The following is a 24,153-nucleotide window of genomic DNA, read 5'->3' as shown; positions in this document are numbered from 1 at the left end:
GAAGCGGACTCCACAATGTCCGAGATCCGTTTCACACCATGTTTTGCCCAAAAGGCGGGATCAGGGACCGTGTGGAAATGGGGCAGATTGGGGTTTTTCCACAAAGGGGTATTCGGGGAAATTTCCAGGGCCTTCCTGGAGCACCAGGAGTTACCCGTGCGCCATACTTTGATGGTCGTGCGCATGAAAGGGTTAAGAGGATAAGGGGCTTTTGGTATCCCGAGGTGGCTTGTGGATCACTATTACATGAGCCCCCGACATGGATGGCGGCAGACAGTCTTTCGCTAAACACGAGGTATACATCTCGCATAATCTAGGGCCCACTAATTCCGCATGTGTTTTGTAAAATTTGATAGGAATGCCATCAGGGCCTGGTGTTTTTCCGTTGGGGAAGGAGCGTATGGCGGCCAGTACCTCAGGTTCAGTTATGGGTCTTACCAGAAAATCCCGTTGGCTGTTGGTCAACCAGCCAAGGGCAACTGAGTCCAACAGGGGCCGTAGGCCCTGAGGCTGGGCGTCCGTCGGTAGTGAGGAGGAATAGAGGGTGGTGTAGTAACTCCGAAACCCCTCGAGGATATCTGCCGGGGAAGTAACAGAGGCGTCCGGGCCAGACCGCAGTTCCGCAACCACCGTCTGAGGCCGGGACGTCTGCGACAGCATAGCCTGCAGTCTCCCATTTTTATCCCCATTTTCAAAATAATTTTGTTTATGGCTACGCATATCAGTCCGTGTTAGGTCCGCCAGATGCAAGCGGAGCGTACGCCTCGCTGACATCAAGGTGTCAAAATTATCAGGGGTGGGCGAGGACTCATAGCTCGAGAGGCACCTTGCCTCCTCCGTTTGGAGTTCCACTGTACGGGCTGAGTCCTGGGTCTTAATCGCCTTCTGTAAGGACATGAAGTCTCCCCTGACATAGGCCTTGAATGAATCCCATACCATTTCTGCCCCAGCAGTGGAGGCGTTCAGGTTCCAGTACTGTTCAATGGATGGTGGAATAGCCTCCAGAGCCAGAGGGTGAGAGATCCAGTGGGGGGCCAGTCGCCAAAGGGCCCGGTCTCTGCCCTGGCCAGAGCGGAGAGTGAGCCACATGGGCGAGTGATCGGAGATACCCCCCGGCAGGTATCTGACCTCTCCAATATCAGGCAGGAGGGCTCCCCCGGCAAATGCTAGGTCTATGCGGGAAGCAGTTCTGTAAGAGGTGGAGAAACAAGAGTAAGCCCTAATCATGGGGTTCCTCCATCTCCACACCTCCGTCAGACCAGCAGTGCGCGCCCAATCACCCAATAGTCAACCACCTGAAACGAAAAAGGACCGCGAACCAGAATAAAAAACGACCCCGATCCCCCCCAACCCGCCCCGAACCCACCCTGCCAGGCCAACACATCCCCAACAGCTCGTAGAGAAATGCGTGTCAGAAGGCTTAGGATCCCCAAAACAGTCAAAAAATTCAACAAAAGAAAAACAACAGTCTGCTAGGGCAGTAAAGTGATCTGGTGAGAACTTTGCTAAATTCCAGGGCTTATCTCGCTCCCATTACAGAGGCGCTGAGCAATCGGTGTAAGCAGAAGGTATGCTGATATGAGGAATACAGGCTTACCATGCGGCAGCACCCTCCGTAGGCAGCTCCGGTCAGGTGCTGTCTAGCCAGGCCACGGCCGCTGCTGGGGTATCAAAAAAAGTGTGGTGTCGCCATCGGTAACCCGTAGACGACTGGGGTACAGAAGGCCATATTGCAAGCCTTTCTCCCGAAGCCTCTTACGAACCTCCGTGTAGGATCTGCGGCGTTGCTGTATTTCTGTAGAATAATCCGGGAACAGGGAGACACGGGCATTCTCATATTGCAGATTAGGATGACTTCTCGCTGCGGCAAGTACCCGGTCCCTGTCCCTGTAGTTGAGTAGGCGGATTAGAAAAGGCCGGGCCGGGGCCCCCGGTTTCGGCGGGACAGGTGGCACGCGATGTGCTCTCTCTACCACGAACGTCGGTGGCAAGTCCTGCAGGTCCAGGAGTGTAGCCAGGAAGGTCTCAGCAAACTCAGCCGCCTTTTTTCCCTCCACCCGTTCAGGGAGGCCCAGCACGCGAACGTTGTTGCGGCACAGCCGGTTTTCGGTGTCCACTGCCTTCTCCTGTTGCCCCCGTACCTGCCGTTGAAGCCTCTGGAGCTCCTCGGTGTCTGACCGTGTCGTCTCCTCCACCTGGGAAATCCGGGCCTCCGCTTCCCCCATGCGCGTACGGAATTTTCCCATGTCATGGCGCAGGAAGCTCACATCGGCGGATAAAGAGTCGATCTTGTTGGTGAGCGCCTCCTTGCAGGATGTAATGGCCGTGTGCAAGTCAACCACCTGAAACGAAAAAGGACCGCGAACCAGAATAAAAAACGACCCCGATCCCCCCCAACCCGCCCCGAACCCACCCTGCCAGGCCAACACATCCCCAACAGCTCGTAGAGAAATGCGTGTCAGAAGGCTTAGGATCCCCAAAACAGTCAAAAAATTCAACAAAAGAAAAACAACAGTCTGCTAGGGCAGTAAAGTGATCTGGTGAGAACTTTGCTAAATTCCAGGGCTTATCTCGCTCCCATTACAGAGGCGCTGAGCAATCGGTGTAAGCAGAAGGTATGCTGATATGAGGAATACAGGCTTACCATGCGGCAGCACCCTCCGTAGGCAGCTCCGGTCAGGTGCTGTCTAGCCAGGCCACGGCCGCTGCTGGGGTATCAAAAAAAGTGTGGTGTCGCCATCGGTAACCCGTAGACGACTGGGGTACAGAAGGCCATATTGCAAGCCTTTCTCCCGAAGCCTCTTACGAACCTCCGTGTAGGATCTGCGGCGTTGCTGTATTTCTGTAGAATAATCCGGGAACAGGGAGACACGGGCATTCTCATATTGCAGATTAGGATGACTTCTCGCTGCGGCAAGTACCCGGTCCCTGTCCCTGTAGTTGAGTAGGCGGATTAGAAAAGGCCGGGCCGGGGCCCCCGGTTTCGGCGGGACAGGTGGCACGCGATGTGCTCTCTCTACCACGAACGTCGGTGGCAAGTCCTGCAGGTCCAGGAGTGTAGCCAGGAAGGTCTCAGCAAACTCAGCCGCCTTTTTTCCCTCCACCCGTTCAGGGAGGCCCAGCACGCGAACGTTGTTGCGGCACAGCCGGTTTTCGGTGTCCACTGCCTTCTCCTGTTGCCCCCGTACCTGCCGTTGAAGCCTCTGGAGCTCCTCGGTGTCTGACCGTGTCGTCTCCTCCACCTGGGAAATCCGGGCCTCCGCTTCCCCCATGCGCGTACGGAATTTTCCCATGTCATGGCGCAGGAAGCTCACATCGGCGGATAAAGAGTCGATCTTGTTGGTGAGCGCCTCCTTGCAGGATGTAATGGCCGCTAAGATGTCCGAGCTAGAGGGAGAGTTAGGCGGCGAGGCCGGGACACTCGTCTGCGTGCCCACAGACATCTTGCTGCATTCAGCCAGCACAGCCAAGATGGCCGCCTCCGAGCCACCACGAGGCTTGCCTCCCGACGATCTATACTTGTTCCGCTTCATGCAGAACCCCGCCGAGGGTCCGTCCCGACTCCAGAGGGGTAGAGCAACACCTGAACCCAGGTAAGTAGCAGAAACTCAGCGCTAGGATAGTGGCAGGAAATCCAAGGAGCAGAGCTGCCCGGGCGCACGTCTGCTCCGGATCACATGCTGGCCACCCCCCGACAATATTCTGCTTTACTCTCGAGATTAGAGTACAGATACTTCCTTTCAAAATTCCAGCAGGCAACCCAGAAGGATCCAGTGAGACTCTGTCTGATGTAGTAGAAGTGGATGACTCTCCTCTATCAATCCCAAATAGATTACCTGCCTCTTTCTTCATGGACATCAAGAGACTGGCGGAAAACTCGTTGAAGAATCCCACACCACCTTCTCACTATGGGTATCGTAAGTTACGGTTTTATTCATGGAAGGTACATGTACCATCCAGAGATGAGGACTTTGAGACGTGGGTAGAACAAGCTTCCCAAGCACTTGAGGAGTGGGATGTTCCTGAAGCACAAAAGAAACAGGATAGTTGAAAGCCTGAGAGGACCTGCCGCAGAGATCATCGGCAATCTCAGGCTGGGTAAGCAAGACTGTACCGCTGCAGATTGCACATGGATGCCTTATGTGCTGCCTTTGAAAACGTGGAGAAACTCTCTGACCTAGTGTACAAGTTTGAACACACCTATCAGCTCAGAGGAGCGAAATTATCCGACTATGTGACTCGAGTAGATAAGATACTATGGCAAGTCTTCCAGACCTAAAGGTAGTTGACAAGGCTCGACTGGATCAAATTTGACAGGGTGCCCGACCCAACCACCCTATTGTTTTAAAAATCCTCCTAAAGGGTTCAGATCAGACCCCTAGCTCTCCGAGGCTACGGAGAGAAATCCTGTAAGAGGAGGCATCATAGTAGAGAAGAACACAAAGTCCCATTCTTCTGAGGGTTTGACTATAAAGAGGGATGCAGTGCAAGTACACGCTGCTTTAGTCCGTGATTGTTATTCAGACGAAGAAGATCCTGGATCAACCAGTGAGTCGTAAGTAGATCTGAAGAGACAAAGTGTTACTTGTCCTTCTGTTGATGTGGGAGTCAAAAAGGACATCGCCCAGTTAGGTCAAACACAACGCGAGTTATGCCAGACCATTAAAGAGATGCAGGAGGCTCAAGCTGTCTTGTGTCAGACTGTAGTGCGGATGACAGAAGCTCAGACCCATTGGTCAGACCCTCAAGCAAACACTCCCCCCCTTGGAACCCACTTTCCTCCCAAAAAGAGAATTCCTAATCGAACTGGGAGAAAATGCTATGTGGGAGTCTAGGCCACCTTCAAGCCCAGTGCCCAGAGAAAGAACGCTCATTCAGTTTGGATCCAAGGACTCCGGGAAGATCTCAGAGAGTGATGCATTCCAAGCCAGGGGGAAACTTCAACGGTGCCCCAGTGAAGGAGCAAATTGGGCGTCCACTTACCATGACTCGCTCCGATGTTGAGAATGCTGAACCGAGGCCGAAACCTGCAGTCAAGGCCTCTGCTACATTGAAGCGTTGGCCCTGCTCCTGTTGTTCAATTCCTGGTTAAAGGAATCTTCACCAAAGCCTTATTGGATTCTAGAGCCCAGGTTACCCTGATCTATCAAGACTTCTACGAAAAACACCTGAAGCACCTTCCCATCACTTTGGGTGTTGGGAATACGAGTCTCATGTATGCCTTCAAGTCAAGTTAGAGTTTAGTTCCACTGTGGCCAGACAATCTGGAATGTTTGACACCTTGGCCATTGTGGGGCCCCCGACCGCCAGGTTCTAACCAGTATTCCATCATCAGAGTGGTGAGACGACTTCTTACCCCTGTCATGGCTACAGCCGGTGCTGAAGATGAACGGGTACATCCTGCACTGCGGCCTGTATACTTACAGATGATCCAAGAGTAGAGAGGCCCAACAGAAATTGGCCGCCTGTGGAAATTGGAAGGTGCGGGAAAGGTTTTGCAACCCGGAGAGGAGGCCTGCCTGAAAGCAACCGTCAGATTCAATTGGGCTCAGCCAGGGCCTTATGTGATGCTGGAAGCCTACCCTATGGACATCAAGAATTCTGGGATAGAAGTGATACCAGAACTGATTTCCACGAAAGCTTTGCATAGAGCTAACGGTAGAGTGCTAGTGAATGTATGTAATGTCTCAGACTCCCCTGTGACTCTGAGAGCGAGGAACCCCATCTGGCAGGTGATTTCATCACACCCCTCTCACCCACTGATTCAGTGGGGGGAGTGAGGAAGGAAATTCCAGCTAAACAGTTCTTTCCCAAAGATGCTCCTGTCTCATCTGAATGGAAGAAAAAGTTACAGTCTCAGCTCCTTAGATGGAGAGAGCTTTTCTCCATCTTGCCATCACTGTTTACGTTGCATTCAGTGAAAGACTTTACCCAACAGAACTGCTCCAATGGGCCACCTTCAAAGTCAAGGTGGCCCATTGGAGCTTAGTGTGCATTGATTTTTTGTGTTTGGAGCCAGACACCAGTGGACAAGGAAATATCTTTGTTGTGACCAATCACTTTACTAGATATGCTCAGGCCTATCCCACCAGAGATCAAAGGGCCTCCACTGTGGTCAAAGTGTTAGTGGAAAAATTATTTGTTCACTATGGATTGCCTCAGAGAATACACTCTGATCAAGGTCAGGACTTTGAGAGTAGACTTATTAAGCAGCTATTGGATCTGCTACAGATTCAGAAGTCAAGGACTACCCCATATCATCCTCAGGGGGACGCACAACCAGAACGATTCAATCACACTCTGCTTAATATGCTGGGGACTCTGTCTATTGAAGAGAATCAACATTGGAGTCGGCATATCTCTACTGTTGTTCATGCTTACAATTGTACAGAAAATGATGGAATATTCTAATCGGCTTATGTTCGGAAGAGAAGCGCTAATTCCAGTAGACATAGCATTCGGTTTGTCCGCAGATCAAACTTCTGTTGCCACTCACAGAAACTAAGTGGAGCGGTTAAGGAGAAACTTTGTGTCTGCATATGAGAAGGCTCATTAATTTGCTGAAGGAATAGAACAGCGAAATAAAAGGAGGTATGACCTGAGAGTGCGAGTTCAAAATCTCCAGCCAGGAGACAGAGTACTACTGAGAAATCTAGGACCTGCAGCCAGGCACAAACTAGCTGACAGGTGGGGATCACAAGTCTATATTGTCACCTGGGCTTCCAGTATATCAGATTGGACCTGATGGAAGAGAAGGGCCGGTAAAGAATTGGACACAGGAATCATTTGCTATCTTTGAATGAGGCTGTCCGAACACAGGCCAGCGAGGAACCCCCTGTGCCAACTTCACATGCGTCTCGGGGAGTCCCAGCCACCAGGTCTCAGAGAGTGAATTCAGAGAGAGACAGTGAGAGTGATAGTGATAGTGTTGAAGAGGACATGTGTCTGAGTTGGATGTGGCCTTCTGATTCTCTAAATTACACTCAAAGGACCACTGACCCCGAACCAAGTTCCAGTGCTTTGAGGCCAGAAGCTCCAGAATTCATACCTCAGGACTGTCCAGAAGTTCCTGAAGAGAGCTGTGGAATGTTCTCGGAGATGACAGATCCCTTGCCTGATCTCCCTGTGTCCGAAGAGGCTGTAGCTCAACCAGAAGAGGAACGGGTAGAGCCTCCTCAGTCTCCACCTCCTCCAGCTGATGATGACCCGGATGAGGGCCCTTCCTGACTTTTGGAATCAAGATCCAAATGACTAGTACGACCACCACAGAAACTTACTTATGATGCACTATGTCATAGCACTGAAGAAGCTGTCAACACAGTACGAAGATCACCTGCAGTGAATACTCTCTCTGTAAAGAGGGATACCAATTTATACCCAGCACAAGCCATCAACACACCTTGGTGGAGAGGTTCTTTATCCTCTGCTTTCATTGAACTATCAAATGAAAAAGTGACACAGCGCTAAAGGTGAACAACAAATATACAAAATTATGCTATATCAATTAGTGAGTGAAAACCAATAATCCTGGTTTAGTGATGAGTATAAATGATGAATATATTGATAAATATACCAGAAATGGTAAATAAACTATATACTATCAATATATAATAAGTGCATAAACTGTGTTCAGATTCAAATTTGTAGTGAAAAAAAACTAAAAAGTGTGCTAACATCAAACATTAACAGTGAAAGAAATAGGCCAAGCCATAATAGCTTGTAAAAACATTTCTGAAAGAATGAATCACAATGTAACAAACGAAAAATATTGTGTCAGTTGTAAACTGATAATTAGTAGCAATCCCAAAGTGAAACACTAGATGTCAGTGAAGAACCACAATGTTCAAATAAACAGACTTATTAGCCGTGTAAAAAGGAAAAGATCTTTCTGTTATTTTCTTTTTGATCCAGCAGCTCCCCAAACGTTGGGTACTCACCAGATGCAGTGAGTAAATATGGCCCCTCAGAAAGGATATTTGTCGGGGCCACAGTTCCCTCTCATGGAAGAGAGCGCCCGGTTTGAGGCCTAGTGGCGCGGCAGAGGCGGAGATATCGCGGCTTGGACGTAGGGCCGATCCAGCCATTGGAGTGATCCGGCCAGCCCAGCAGAGTGAGTGGATTCGAACGGAGCCAGGGGAGATCGTGTTCAAAGACCCTAGATGATCCTAGACGAGTGGCGATGTATTGCAAAAGACCCTAGACAAGCTGTGACGTGTCGCCAGAGAACAGAGATAACCTCGCCTTCTTCCCAAGTGTCGGTCTGAAGAAAAGAGGGACATCCATCTACTGCTGACAGCATCATCCTTCCCAAGATAGCCCAGGGATTGGTGAGAGGCCTTTGGGCCAATGTGACAAAGTACTTTTACACATCTGCTACACAATATGGGCCCCAACGCCAGCTAGCCTAGGACATCACTATTGGCCAGTAGTTTAGAGGGGGTGTGGTACTTCCAAGGTTATTGAGATTATCTATCCCAAGATTCACCACTGAGACAGTCTGACATCACAGGTCTCCATGTAGCCAATAGATAGCCACAGTTGCTGGGTGTCAGAGTGCCTTAGCCCATCATTGATAATACTGTATGTGATTGTTAAGCCACTAAGTGCATTAAGTTGTGTGATCTGGTTGTTAAAGCCATTACAAAACTCTTTAAAGGTGTGTTGGTGTACTGTGGATCCACCATTGGACGGTACATTGGTGCAGGGGGACAGAAAGACCCGTTACACCAGCGGCTCCTGGGAGGGTAGCACTACAAACATAATGAATGTCCTTAATCAGATGAGAGCTTTTGAAACTAAACAATGCCCACTCCAGACATCCTGCTGCCTTCACCGAAATACCTTTAGCAGACATGGTATCAAAACAAGATGGAAGTCCGGATGGGTTAAGAAGTCAAATTTTTACAAGCTCTCTCTAGATAAAATATTAAACAGGAAAAACACACCGAGCTAACAAAGTCCTCCGGGGTAATAGATCTCTGCAGCCCTAGGTCTGTCACACCTTCCTCGTGCTTTCCTGTGCTGGTGACCAAACAGGAAGTTGGAAAAAATCTCCATAATGGAAGAACAAAAATAAATGACTGGAAGATAGTTTAAAGGCTCATGTATATGGACATTGATTTCCTGCGTTTGATGTGTTTTTGAAATGCACCTCAAATACAGGTTACCAGATTCCTACTGACTGCAATTGAGTAGTGCAGGTGAAAGTTCAGAGGATTGAGTTGACCTGCTTTGCATTTCATAGTGTTTTTCTTCAGACACGGCAGGTTCTATTGAGGCAACGCAGGTCAAACTTTTTGCATTTGAATGCATGCATTTGAGCAGCGCTGTGTTCAGACAGAAAAGGTTGAGTTTGCCAAGAACATCCATCAAATATGAGCCCTAACTATTTTACAGTCTATGCAAAACTAAAAAAAATGTTTGGGATGGAGTTGGCCTATATGTACACTTTACATTTTCACAACCCAATGTTAAGTTGGCCAGTGTTTGCGCTAGGCATCTATGCACTAGTTTTGTCTCTCCTAAAATAAAGAGTCTGTGAGTCAAAATGAGAGATTTACCTCATTCATTGTCTATAAACAATACATAGACATGAAAATACAGATTAAAGTTAAAGTGACAATAAAGGATAATTTTTCCCCCCTCCCCCCATGTCAATTTTAGCACTAAAGGTGCCCATACACCTTACAACCATCGCAAGACTAATTAAAAAAACGTACGATCTGCCCATCTTGGACAGGCAGATCGTACTTGCGATCATCGCAAGCCCGCCCCCCTGAGGGGCAGGCTTCCGATGACTGCAATGCTGAACGTGCAGTGTGCGCTTGCGCACAACGGCCCGTTCAGCATTTGTCTCCCAAAAACGGCACTAACCCGCCGACAATCGTACGATTGAAGGGACCCTATGTGGCCCCGAAACGTTGGCTTTTGTTACTGTGACACTTTGTCCAATTAAATGGACATATTGAATGATATCGCTGAGTGCTGGTGATCCTTGTCTCTACTTTGTGTCTGCACGGCGCCATCCGTGATCATCACTGCGAACACCATTTTCTACATAGGCCGGGGATGCTGTGAGATGTGCGTAGGGTCCATCTATCTATCCACATTAAATAGACACCAAACATGTGAAGCCTTAAAATTGCGTGCACCTGCAAAATCGCAAAAAACTACAATACCCAAAATTAGCCATAGGCTAAAAGCTTTTACCGCTCATTGATTTAGTGTTAATGACCCTAGAATTATTGCTTGCACTTCTACGTTTGCAGTAATATGCAACATGTGTGTCACAATCAACTTTTTTTCTCTATTTTTCATGTGACTTTTTAAAACCATTTAAAAAAACAAAACTTTATTGCTATTACATATTGAGCTAGCAAGCTAGCAAATATATAGTGACAGGTTCTCTTTATGGAGACATAAGGGGTTTATTAGACCCCTAATGTCACTTAGGGACCCCCAAATAAGCTGACGAAGCAGGGATCTGCTTCACCAGCTTTTTCTTCGGCTACAGCAGCCAGAGAAATGACAGGCTGAATGCGGAAGTGATGTAATACACATAATTTCCACATTCAGTGATTGGAGGGGAGTTAGCAGGTGGAAGTGTACTGATCGCCCTCCTATATCAGTACAGAGAGTTGTCATGCTAGTCACAAGCCCACGGGAGACGGGAGCCCGGGATAGCCATCAGTGGCATTGGAGAGGCGCACACTCCCACGCAGCATACAAGCGATCAGGAGCCTCAACAGCCACCCGACGCTTGTATATAAAGTCATCGAGGGCTGTTTAAAAATGTTACCGTATCCTACTCTCGTGCGCTAGGGGGTGTGTGCAAGCAGGAAAAAAAAAGTTGTACACATATGGCGACTCACATCTAAGAGCATTCCTTCTGTCCATTTATATACAACGAGCGGACGATACGTGCTTAAAGAGGCTGCTGCTGACTGACTGAACTGGCTATGCCTGAAGTCTGGGGATTAGCCATATGCGGACACTGAGGCTTGAGTCTGGAGGCCCAGTGGCCCAGTGGCCAGCCACTGACAATGGAGATGAACATGACTGAGGACTTCTGAAGTACTGGTTTGACTTTTTGGTCTGGTAGGAATTTTGGGGGGACAGGAAGAAAAAAAATTATTAGGGTCCCCCTAAAATCCATTTCCAGACCCTTAAAACGAGTAGCAGCATTCTGGCAGGCCAGGAAATGGGGGGGGGGGGGCTTCCCCCCCCCCCCTCCACCATACCATGCCACATGCCCCCAACATTGGGATGGTGCCTTTCCAGGGGGGACCTTGTCTCCATGCCGATGAGGGGCGTCTTCCCCACAACCCTTATCTGCACCGGGTGCCCCCTTTTTTGACAAGTCCTTTATTATTTAAAAAAAAACAAACCCCAAAGAATAGTGCATACAACAGCCCTTCGGTTTGGCTGTTCCGAAGGGTTTCTGAAGCCGAAGCGAGCTGAAGGATTAGCCGAATATTTGTGAATAACCCCCTAAATGTTAAAGATATAGATTTTGTATAGTAATTAAAAAAAGATAAAACATCAATTTAAAAACGTAATAAAAGTAATAAAGAACAGTAAATGACCCAAAGCCATTATAGTTTCCTTTAAGATTAAAACATAATTAAAGTAGATCTAAACGCAACCACTAAAATATCCCATAAGCTTTAATGTGTAAATGCTGCTTTAAAAAGTTGTTTTAAATATTTTTAAAATAAATTTGCAGCTTCCATTAAACTCATACTTAGTGATCCTCCCAAAGATACTTGTTCAGACACTTCCTGTTATGGGGTGACCACTGTATCCAAACTGTGTTCCTGCATTGTCACCCTAACACATTGCGCAGGCATGTCCACTTTTGTCACTATGAGGAAGCGCATGCTGAGCTGATGCTGGATAGATGTAGACACTAAGTGGCTGCAAGAGGATGGAGGAGATCAGCAGCATTGAGATGCAAGAAAGCATAAAAAAAATATATATTTTTTAAATGGCAGTTGTTTTTAAACACAGAACTTTAGCAAGCTAAATGTCATTGAGTTAGTGTTTAGATCTACTTGCAGTTATTTTAAATTCCTTACTCCATACATACCGGCTTCCACAGATATATTATCTGGTTTCTGCAGAAACAGTCCACTTAGTTCAGGAGCACGATCTTCTGGATTTGTGTCTACAATTCAAACATCAACAATGTTGGTTAAATTCAATAGAATGAGTACTAGAGGTATAAAATGTGAAGCTTCAATAAAAGTCCCAGATTTTTTTTTTTTCATATTAAATTATTTTTATTATTATTAATTTAAGACAAAGAAGAGTATTGCATCATCCTTCACATACATTTAGATATCTGATTGTATAATACATTACCAAAAGAAAAACAATAAAGACATTTCAATTCATAAGTACTCAACATAAAATGCAATTATTAACTCAGATCCTTACATGATACAATACCCAGACCCTATAGTAGGGTCACATAAAAAAAAAGGGGAAGATCAAAAAGGGTAGAAGAGGGAAGGGAGGTAGTGTGAGCGCTCAATTATATACACAGTATATAGATTGTAAATTAATCTCTTTTTTCATATTACTATATTTGTATTTAAGACCCATTCGTCAACCTTCTGGGGGTTCGGGGAGGAAAGCAACACCCTAAACAATACCATTATAATTCCCCACTGAATTATCATTGAGAGCTCTCAGCAGCTTCTAATGTCTGCTTAAATCGTCCCCAAGGTTGCCATTTAGCTCCTGGCTGCGGTGCCATTGACTTCAATGAACTGCCACGCCCCCTCCCGCCCCTGAATGCAGGTGTTTTTTCGTTGGTAGATCTCAATGAGCTTGTCATTTGAAAAGTAGATCTCCAGACGAAAAATAGTGGGCGCCCCTGTTCTATAGTATTCAACTCTATGAAGCCAATCCACCATGGTCGGTATAGTTGGTTTGTTCCAATGTAGGGGGATTAAGGTTTTAGCAGCATTAAGCAGCGGAGGGATCAATGATCTATTATACACCAGCGTTGGGACATCCGTGACATGGAGTAAGCATACTGTTGGATCCATAGGTATGGAGACATTAGTCACAAGTTTGATGCTGTCACTTGTGACCAGAACGGTAATAAATCAGGACAGGTCCACCACATATGTAGATAAGTACCTAGTTCTCCACACCCCCTCCAACAAGTATTCGACCTAGATGTATGCATTTTATGTATCCTCTCCGGATTATAGTACCATCTGGCCAGAAAGCGAAACATCTTATCTGTCACTAAGGCACTCACTGCCAAGGTAGAGTTGGCTCGTAAGATTTGCCGTTTGCGAAGTGTCGTCCAAGTAATTTGAAGCTCTCCTTCCCATTGTGCCAGATATGTAGGAAACTCCTGAGAGCTGAGATTAAGGAGAATCGTATATAATTGGGAAATACCATGTTTCAGAGCAACCTCCATGGCGCATAAAGCTTCCATGGTAGTAAGTTCTGTAACGGGCCGCAACGGTTTCGGAAGGTTGAGTATAAAGTGGTGTAGTTGCCTATATCTCCATAAGTCAAATGGGAACCTTCCCCACTGGTTCCTTAGATGTTGTAAAGAGCAAAGTTGTGTTCCATTTTGGACCTGGAACAGTCTCAATATGGGGAGTGTGGTCCAATGTAAAAAACCGCTGTTATACATCCCCGGTGGGAAATAGTGGTGGACAGTTAAGGGCATCAATGGTGAGTTATATTGGCCAATCAAATCCACATACAACTTAACCCAGATGTTAAGAGTATGATCAGTCAGCGGGGACATCACAGACTCCAATTGCCGTACGTTTCGAGGTATCCAACATATACTTAGTAAGGATCGTCCTAAGAGAGATTCTTCTATCTTAACCCATAATTTACTTTTAGAGTGATGATGCCAATCTAACACTCTATTGAGTGCTGCGGCTTGATAATAAAAGTTGAAGTCTGGCAATGCTAAGCCACCCTCAGGCCTAGACTTAATAAGGGTTCTATGTGAGATCCTGGCGGAAGATCGTCTCCATACGTATCGCCCTACAACCGATTTAAGGGTGCACAGATAGTGACTAGGTAAGTGTATAGGTAGGGTTTGAAATAGGCATAGCACATTAGGTAAGATCATCATTTTGATAGCATTAACCCTACCCATGAGAGAAATAAAAGGTCTGTGTTGGTGCCAAATAGTGAGATCTCTTTTAATAACATTAAGAGTAGGGAGATAATTAGTGATATATAGATCCGAAGTATTTGGAGTCAAATATATTCCCAAGTACTTCATCTTATGGGGTTGCCAATTAAAAGGTAAATAATATTTTAGTGTTGTTACTATGTGCAAAGGTGTCGTGATATTCATTATTTCTGATTTAGTGAAATTAATTTTAAAATTAGATATTTTTTGAAAATTTTCAAATTCCTGTAAAAGGGAAGGTAAAGAAATCTGGGGGTTTTGAATAAAAAACAAAATATCGTCCGCATATGCAGCTAATTTATGTTCACGATTATCCACTGTAATGCCTGCGATATTCTGATAGTGGTGAGAAGTGGTTCTAGAAATAACGCAAACAAAAAGGGGGAAAGAGGGCATCCTTGGCGTGTACCATTAAATAAAGAGAACTCCTTCGATAAACGACCATTTATCTTTACACATGCTGTGGGGTGTGTATACAAGGCCATTATCCCTGCCAAAAACTTTGGTCCAATTCCAATGTGATGTAAAATGGCCCGCAGGTAGTCCCAATTGACCCTGTCAAATGCCTTTTCGGCATCGGCTGACATTAGGATAGTATGAGGGGAAGAAATAGATGCTTAATGTATAAGAGATACTGCCCGCTGAGTACTGTCCCTGACCTCTCGGCCAGGAATAAAGCCGGTCTGGTCTGGAAGATTCAGCTGGGGTATCAAACAATTAAGTCTCTTGGCAAAGATTTTTGCATAAAGCTTTATATCCGTGTTTAAAAGTGAAAATGGGTCTGTAACTACTACATATGGTCGGGTCCTTGCCCTCTTTGGGAAAAACCGATATGTGGGCATGAAGGGTGGTCGACAACGGGGGGTTCCCCAGGAAGAAGGAGTTATAATATACATTAAGATGAGAAATTAGTAAAGTTTGAAACGTTTTATAATATATAAGGCTATACCCGTCAGGGCCTGGGCTTTTACCCGTTGATATTGAGGCAATCGCTTGTTTAATTTCTAGTTCAAAAATAGGGGATTCTAAAGCCTCTAATTGAGTTTCTTCTAGTTTAGGAAAGGGACTAGCTGCCAAAAAGGTGTTAATACGATCCATATGTATTTGTTTAGTTTGAGAGGTGGAATGGTACCTAATGTTATAAAGAGAGGCATAGAACTCCCGGAAAACAGTTAAGATATCCTGGGAAGTATGTACCAGGACATCTCGGTTAGATTTAATTTTAACTATAAAATTCGTTCCTTGTCCTTTTTTAAGTAGTTTAGCTAAGAACTTCCTGGGTTTATCCCCTATTTCGTAAGATCGCTGGGAGATGTAATTGAGAGAGCATTTATATCTATATAGCAAAGCCTCTCGAAGAGCTTCCCTGGCAACAGCCAGAGCCATTAAATCTGTCTCAGTCATAGTTCGTTTATGACGACTTTCTAAGGCCGCTACCTGCCCCGTTAATTCTATTATTTTAACGTTAGCTTCTTTCTTCTTTCTAGTGCCATATGAAATAAGGGCGCCCCTTATGGTCGCTCTGTGCGCCTCCGAAAGAATTCCTGGTGACACCTCTCCCCCAGAATTTTCGGAAAAGTAGTGGACAAGATCTTTATCTACAGCCGCGAGTATTTCCTTGTCTAGGAACAACCAACTGATTGTCATTCGACAAGCAGACAAAGGAGGGGGCATAGTCATACAAAACCGCGAGGACTACATCAAAGAGGCCCTATGCCTCTTGTCTGACACCAACACCTACCAAAAACTACATGCAGACCCCTTACCCCAATTCCTCTCCTCCCTCAAAACCCTCACCGACAAAGCCTTCGATGAAAAAATCATCACCAAAAAAGAAAAATTGTTCCTTTGCCCTCCACAACCCAATACTCCCTTTTTTACCACCTGCCCAAGATCCAAAAAAACAGCACCACACCTCCCGGCTGCCCCATAATATCCAGCATTGAAAGCCTCACCAGTGGCCTTTCCCGCTATGTGGACCACTTCTTACAACCTATCGTTACCACACTACCGTCCTACCTTAGAGACTCTGGGCATCTCATCGAAACTTTATGCCATTACTCCTGGGAATCCTCATACCATTGGGTTTCCCTCGACGTTTGCTCACTTTATACTTCCATCCCTCATGAAGTAGGCCTACAAGCGCTACAACATTATCTATCCCAACAAACAGATGTCCACTATAAGCAGGCACAATTCATCCTCAATTCCACCAAGTTCACCCTTGAGCATAACTACTTCACCTTCCTAGAGAATTATTACCTCCAGATCCAAGGCATAGCCATGGAAGCCAACTATGCCCCAAGCTATGCAAACTTGACCATGGGACTCTGGGAGGAATTCCATATTTGGCGCAACAACCCATTTGCCCGCCACCTCATCTTTTTTGGCCGTTACATAGATGACATTCTCATCATCTGGGACGGCTCACCGGACACCATCCAGGACTTCGTGGCATACTGTAACACCAACCCCTCGGGACTAAGTTTCACCCATGTTACTGACCAGTGCAGCTTGGTCTTCTTAGACCTCGAACTCACACACTCCGAAGGTCAAATCATCACCAAAACACACTTCAAACCTACTGCTGGCAACTCATATCTCCACTTCAAGAGTTGCCACCACCCCCTCTGGAAGCGAAATGTCCCCAAAGGCCAATTTTGCAGGATCAGCAAGAACTGCACCAATAAAGAGGAAAGCCAAAGCAAAGCCACATCCTAAAAAACAAATTTCTCGAAAAAGGCTACCCAAAACACCTCATTACCAAAGCCCAGGATCAGTTCATTACAATGGTCCCCAAAACAACCACCTAAGAAACCAGTCGAGGAACACCCCAAAAAAACAGCTTGCTTCATTACCCCATTTAATAACAGTTATAAGGCCATTGAAGCCATCCTCCGTAAGAATTGGCATCTATTACTATGCGACCCTCAATTGGGACCACTACTCCCACCCAAACCTTCCATCATTTTTTAAAAAGCCTGCAGCGTTAAAAATATAGTGGCCCCCAGCAAAGTTTCCTCCCTCCAACCTAAACTCAGGCAGACACTCCTGTTCGACAACAGGAAATGGGTCCTCAAATGTAAGAAACATCTATGCCTCACGTGCCAATTCATCACCCACGGCCAATCACACTTCCACGACAACTTGGGTAACAAGTTCACAATCACTCAATTCATCACCTGTGCCCACGACCACGTCATCTACGGCCTACAATTCCCTTGCAACTTACTCTACATAGGCCGCACCATCCGCCCCCTCCGCAAGCGAATTGGGGAGCACAGGAGGTTGCACTGAACATAGTGTCCCACGCCACTTTCTTCTTAAACACCAGAAAAACACAGCCCACCTGAGAGTGTTTGCAATTGAACAAATACCTGACAAACTACCACCTGCCGAAAGATTCCACCACCTTTGCAAACAAGAAACATACTGGATCTTCAAATTAAACATGTTGTCCCCCCACGGTTTGAACGTCACCAAGCCGCGCCTTCACCACGCCCACCCGCCCCGGTCTTCAGCTCCACCCACTTCCTCTTGGCCCAATCACATCCTCTCACCTCCACCCACAGCCTCCGACCCCGCCCCTGTGTTCAAAACCTCAGCTTCCCGCCAGCATCATTCCTTCACATCGGCTTGAAGAAGAAGGTTTCACCTTAGAAACGCGTCGCCGTCAGGCCAATCTGGTCTCTACTGATCTTCAGAGTGTCTCCTACACTCCACCCGTCTACAGACACCGCTCGAGGTAACCGCTCGTTGACATCGGGCTCCACCCCCCAGAACATCAACCTCTGACCCACTCTTCACGGCTCGCGCCGCAGCACCCGCACTACAGGCTTCCCCAGCAAACGCCTGCAGGTCACAGTTCCGTCGGGCTGTCAGGAAGCCCCAGCGTGAGTCCATCTCCACTGCGGCTGAACACTCTGTCACCCAGGCGTCTCCATCACTCTCCAGTCCCCCCGTCCAGGACAACACTTCGCTCCACCGCACCTGCCATCAGAGGACACCTGTGCCAGCAATTGTCCTGAGGACCACCCCACGGCCCACCGCCCAGGCACGACACTGGCCGCACCGTCATCGCTGAGAGCCGTTCTCCACTATCCCCATGGTGAGTTACAGAAGCCCACCCCTTCTTCACCCACCATTGCATACTTCACCCCCTCGCTTTTGTGTCTCCATCTGCCTTATTCGGTTTAATCACTACACCACCCTGGAAAAGAGGGACCATTCCCACTACTACTCCACTCCATCCACTTCACCTCAACCCGACGATTACAAGCGAATGCTCACCCAGCCATAGGTGAGTACATCACTTACGCTTACACCCTGCTCTACCACATTTATTGCGCCAGGTAGTGGCGCTTCCGTCTTCAATTTTTTGTTTCCCTATCTGGTCCTAATGCTTTATTTGCATCAAGTACTTTGAGTCTATTCAATGTATTTTCACTAGCTAATTTTGTTTTTGTTTTATATTTATAAGGAAGTTGAGACAATAAGCTATAATTTCCTCCCTTGCAGAAAAATTGATTCTTTGTTTTTTTCCTAGTTTTGGGTAACGTGGGGAAAGGTTATTATTGCTGTCCACAAACTGGAAAGGGTTTGCTGTCACTTTCCTGTTCACTTTTGTCACAGAACATATAAAGAAAATCTAACATTTTACAGTTGTTGCTATAACAGGAGTATAGGGGAATTTTCCAAACTGGGGTACCTGGTCCAATGACAGCTGTCAAAAGTGGGACTTCCTCTCACTTTGGGAAGACTTCTTCTCACTTTGCGTATATTTTCAAGACAGGAAGTATGGCAAAATCTTCCCAGTGGGGACAGAGGTTTTATTGTTTCCTTGTCTTTACTATCACTAGTAATAGTTCCCTTTTCACTCTGCTTAATTATTGAGCAAATACAATGCTCAAGAAAGCTTTACTGTATATACAGCTCTGTCAATGTTTCATATTAGTAAAGAGCTAACATTTAAAATGATTATATCTTCAGAGCTCATACTGCATTTTATTTACAAAATTATATCACTGGGATATAATGCTTGAGATCCTTCCAATTTACTAATCGCAGCTAAGTGCAATGTCCATTTGTGCTTTTAGATTAATAACAACATTGATATGGACACTGACAGTTGTGTCAGTTAGCAAAATGATAGTTATTCAAGGTATAGACTTTTATTTGATTAAAAAACATTTTCATGGAAAAAAATGATTGTCTTGATCCATGGGAAACTTCTCCAATCACAGCATAATAGCAGGAGGAATACTTCTTATAAAGATGAGTTCTGCAAGGGTGTATGACTTCTTAAGCTGATGGGACAAACATTTCCCTGGTATATCATATTTTTTTTTACACAATGTATTCCTCCAAGAAGAATTTTACTGTACTGGACTTCTTTAGTTATATTGCAAGATTTTGGATTTCCTTGGCATTATTTCTTGGCATCTTCGATAGTCTTTCAGGTCATTAGCTCCGTATTATGATCTTTAAACACAGTTTAAGTTTATTGATCTGTTTCTAAAGATCCAGTGCAGGGAAACTTACCATCCAGTGGCAGTTCTCCATCAACGACTTCTGTAAATTAAAGAATGAAAATTGACATGATGAATGGACAACCAAATCAAATGTCCTGTATTTTATACCCTGTTATTCCAATACAAGGTGAAGGGTCAGGTTGTACAACTGGAAATTACTTCACTTCATGAAACCGAAGAACCCTTTTCCCTCAGGTGTGGTGAACCTTTCAACTTTTCTTTAACTTTCCTCCATGGCAAACAGCAGACACTAATCAGACCCGACTCCAAAATATCTCTTCAAACTCACCTCTCAAATTGGCAAACTTTGTGATCTTCTGGGACTTCACTGATGACATTTGAAAAATGACATGCAGCCATGCACATAGCACCATAGTACAGGCACATGTAATATGACATTGGCAAACCAACACAAGAACATGAAATACAAGTAATATAAAATTATACCGTATATAAAGATATATTACTATATTGCTCTACAGCCAGCTACACATGTAATTTGTGTGGAAGTAGTAGGTATTTATTATAAGAGCTTATTTAATAAAGCAAAGAACATTGTGTAAAGTGCAAAAATCTTTATTCTATCTTGCGAAAATAGTTGAAAGCTGCAATCTGATTGGCACAAAAAACTTAAAACATGAGCACTGTTCTTTGCACTGCCTTATTAAAATAAGCCTGGTTGTGTCAGATTATCATCAAGACAATGAAGTATGACTTGTAGTATTTTGTTGTTAATATGTATTAATAGTTATTAATTCATTGTGAGATTACATTCTTGCTGTGATGTGAGGAAGAGTAGAATGAAATATACAAGTAGCTAGTTCAAGAGTGCTGAGTACAAGACTAACGTTTTTAACTTGTTTAAAATGACAAACAAGACATACCATGGACACAATAATAATGCATGCTCTGCTATGCATGTCTTTGTGTATTAATAATGTGCCATGGTCAAACAGATTCAATAGATGACATTTATGGAAAGGGTGCACAGGAGAAAAACTCTACAAAAAGGTGGCCAGACCAAAAGACCATCTGAGCCCGATGGCCAGTTAGGGCCACCAAATCATTAACAATTTTTGTCATGCTTGTGACCATATTTGTAAAACTTAGATGTTTAACTTCAATATGAATTTTCATATCAGAAAAATAATTGAAGTAGTTTTTAATAACAGAATCAGGCATCACACCACCAATTGCATCTAACTTGCTTAATAACGGATGCTCAAAAGGTCATGTGATTTGTAAGATAGCTGATTATTGTCAGACCAGGCCCAGTTTACCTGTAATTGATGCAAATATGTTAACTTCTACTTATAATAATATTCAAAACTCTGTTTCTTTTGGGAAAAAGAATCTGGCTGATCCAGAATGCAGTTCTCATGCATCACGTTCCATAAATGTTTTATCATTATGCCATCATGGAATAGAAGTTTTGTAAAATAGAAGTGCAGTCCTCAGATGCAGACAAGTCAAAGTTTACACTGCCTGAGATTGCCAAGGGTTGTTTCACGTTTAAATCCTCCAAGGCACTGGGGCTCTCTGAAGTTTCCATTATTGCACCATTTTTGTCCTCAGCTCAAAGCATGTACCCTGGCTGGGCATTATTCTGTACAGCTGAGCTGAGGTCAAATCATGACACTTCAAGGAAGGCAGAAATGCTGCAGCTAATAGACATAGCCATGGGCAGGCAGGGGGAGGGTAAGAACTTTAATCTCTCTGAATCTGATGACTGTACTTGTATTGCACAATTTTAATGGCGGGTTGAGGAGCTGGGAGTTTTTGAAAGACACAGTCAACATTTAAATAATGTTGTAGTTTGAACAATCTATCTATATGATTATGGATTCAATATGAAATGTAAAATACCATTCATAATGTTAAATCCTTTGTACAGCTGTCTACAAATCTAGAAAACGAAATATCTTTATTAAATACTATTTGAGTGCCCCCTAGACCTCGTGCCCCAGGTATTCTCTGGAACAAGCTACTGCAACCCATCAAAATGCACAGCTCTTCTAAAAGGGTAACATTTAAATAAAAACTATTCCTTGAACAAAAATAAGCAAATATATAAAATATTCTTACTGTTATGCTACAATGCAGTTATACTGTATAATTGTACTTATTTTACGAGGTCTGGTGAGCAGAGATTGCTTTTGCCTACATTATAGTATATTCCTGGTGTCGTTATTTTACAAAAACATTTATTGAACAAACAGAGAAAAACACAAGAACAGCAGCAGACAAAATAATTGCAAAAATAAAACAGTCAGAACAAATAGTAGGACAAAGAACAATGGAATATCAGAACCCACAAGTTAGAGGGTAGAAACCCCATCAAGACAACAGTTACGCAGAATTGAGGGAGCCATGCAGGGTTGTTACCCCCACAGATCCAACAGAGTAGGTTACATAAAGCAGCCACAGAGCCCCCAAAGGGACAAGGCATGCCCCCATACTCCTGGTGTCATTGTTCATGTTGCATATTGAAAATGTTGCAATTAAATGGAAAGATTCAAACCAGGTGTCCATGTTTACTACAGGATAGAATACCCTATTTTGTTGGCTGTGTTGGGGGCAATTAAAACAAGTTTGCTATGAGTAAACTACATTTATATGAATCTTCTATGCTAGGCATCAAGCTGACCTATGCTAGGCATCAAGCTGACCAAAACAAACGGAACACTGAACATTCCACCAACTGTACATATAGGTTGACCACATGTTATATTTCCAACATATCATATAAACAGAAAACACTCACAAGAGACCACTGTTTGCATTTTCAAAAATACAACAAATACAATACAAATATATATTACAACAAAGTCAAGATACTATATAGTACTGTGTTGCACAGCTTCCCATTAAGAACAGATAAATCATCACAACCACATTAACAACTACATTTTGTAAGTCATGTAAAATCAGACCTACATAAATGTACTTATTGTACTGAAGTATTATTATAGTCTCTATATCTTTTCAGTATGTTTTTAATTTGGAAACTCTAAATCATCACTTAAAACTTAGCAAAACCACCAAGTTAATTGCCCCTAGCACACTTACCTTTAGGCACTTCTTTTGTAGCTTCCTTGGCTGGCTGTTTTGCGGCTGGTTTTGCAGGGCCAGGATCCTTTTTAACAGCTAAAAATAAAAACAAACAGTTTGTGAACAAGTAGAATTTTGGGCAAGAAAGAAACAAAGATGAAAGAAAGGAAAGTTAGATGTGTTCTTTACAGCAGATTGCAAGTCATAGTTTTCTTTTACCTACTGCAATTAAAACATGCACATTTTTTCTTTACTGCCCTGTTTTACAGTATTCCTTTAAAAGTACAAAAACAGGGACAATAAAGATAATTTGATATGGATCAGCAAAAAAAAAAAAAAAGTGTTAATTTTCAAACTGTAGTCAGTGAATTCAGATATCCCAATTTCTGAAACGTGAATGCACAGGGGAGTTTGTGGGAAGACTTTAGCACATACATGGAGAGAGGAGAGAGGAGCGAGAGGAGCGAGGAGCGAGGAGCGAGAGGCACGCAACGGAAGCTGGGTGCCCGGAGCCGGGAGCGCCATCGCAGAATGGAGTAGAGAGCAGGCGACCGGATTGGTGACCGGGACCAGGACTGCGGGATGGTGACCGGGACTGCAGGAGCATGTGGGGGTGATCGGTGCTGTGAGAGGGGAGCGAGTGATCGGCGAGTGGGAGAGAGCCGTGTTACAGAGTGGTCTGAGTGTGTGGTGTGATCAGTGCTGCAAGAATAGACAAAGCAATTGAACAAACTGAGTGTGGTGATCGTTGCTGCAAGCTGAGGCGTGAATCTGCGAGTTGAGTGGTGAGAGGGGTAATCTGAGGGTTAGTAATTGCTAGACATGAAGTGGTTAAAAAAAATCTATATACATACTGCTGAGATTTAAGAGTATTGCTGGGATTTAAGAGTATTATTTGCTGGGCATTAATTGTAATACCCGCAGGTCATTATTTACTATCGGCTGGGGCATTAAGTGTATTATCTGCGGGGCATTCATTTGTATTATTGGCTGGGCATCAAATGTATTATCTGAGGGACATTAATTATTATCGCCTGGGCATCAAATGTATCATCTGCGGGGCATAAATTATATTATCGCCTGGGCATTAATTGTATTATCTGCTGGGCATTCATTGTATTATCTGCGGGGGCATTAATTGTATTATCTGCTGGGCATTAATTGTATTATCGGCTGGGAATTATTTGTATTATCGGCTAGGCACTAAGTGTATTAACTACTAGGTAATAAGTGTCACACTTCCCTGTGTGAGGATCCGGCGCCGGGTTTTACCTCCTGTCTGAGCTGCTTGGCTTCCTGCCAATCCACTCTGAACCTCTCCATTAAAAGTCCAGCTCACTTGTTCCGTGCCGTTCGAGCAACGTGTCTTTTCACCCAGTCGGACTTCCTGTT

The 24,153-nt window shown here is 44.7% G+C and overlaps 1 pseudogene; it reads right to left on the bottom strand.

Moving 5' to 3' along the window:
* LOC108800943 overlaps positions 1–23,368 on the bottom strand; it is a 51,047-nt pseudogene extending 27,679 nt beyond the window's left edge.
* Between the last annotated feature and the right edge of the window lie 785 nt (positions 23,369–24,153).

Source organism: Nanorana parkeri, unplaced genomic scaffold, assembly GCF_000935625.1.
Source record: "Nanorana parkeri isolate BGI_ZX_2015 unplaced genomic scaffold, ASM93562v1 scaffold2175, whole genome shotgun sequence".
Taxonomy (NCBI): domain Eukaryota; kingdom Metazoa; phylum Chordata; class Amphibia; order Anura; family Dicroglossidae; genus Nanorana; species Nanorana parkeri.
This window is presented reverse-complemented; position numbering and strand designations above follow the sequence as displayed.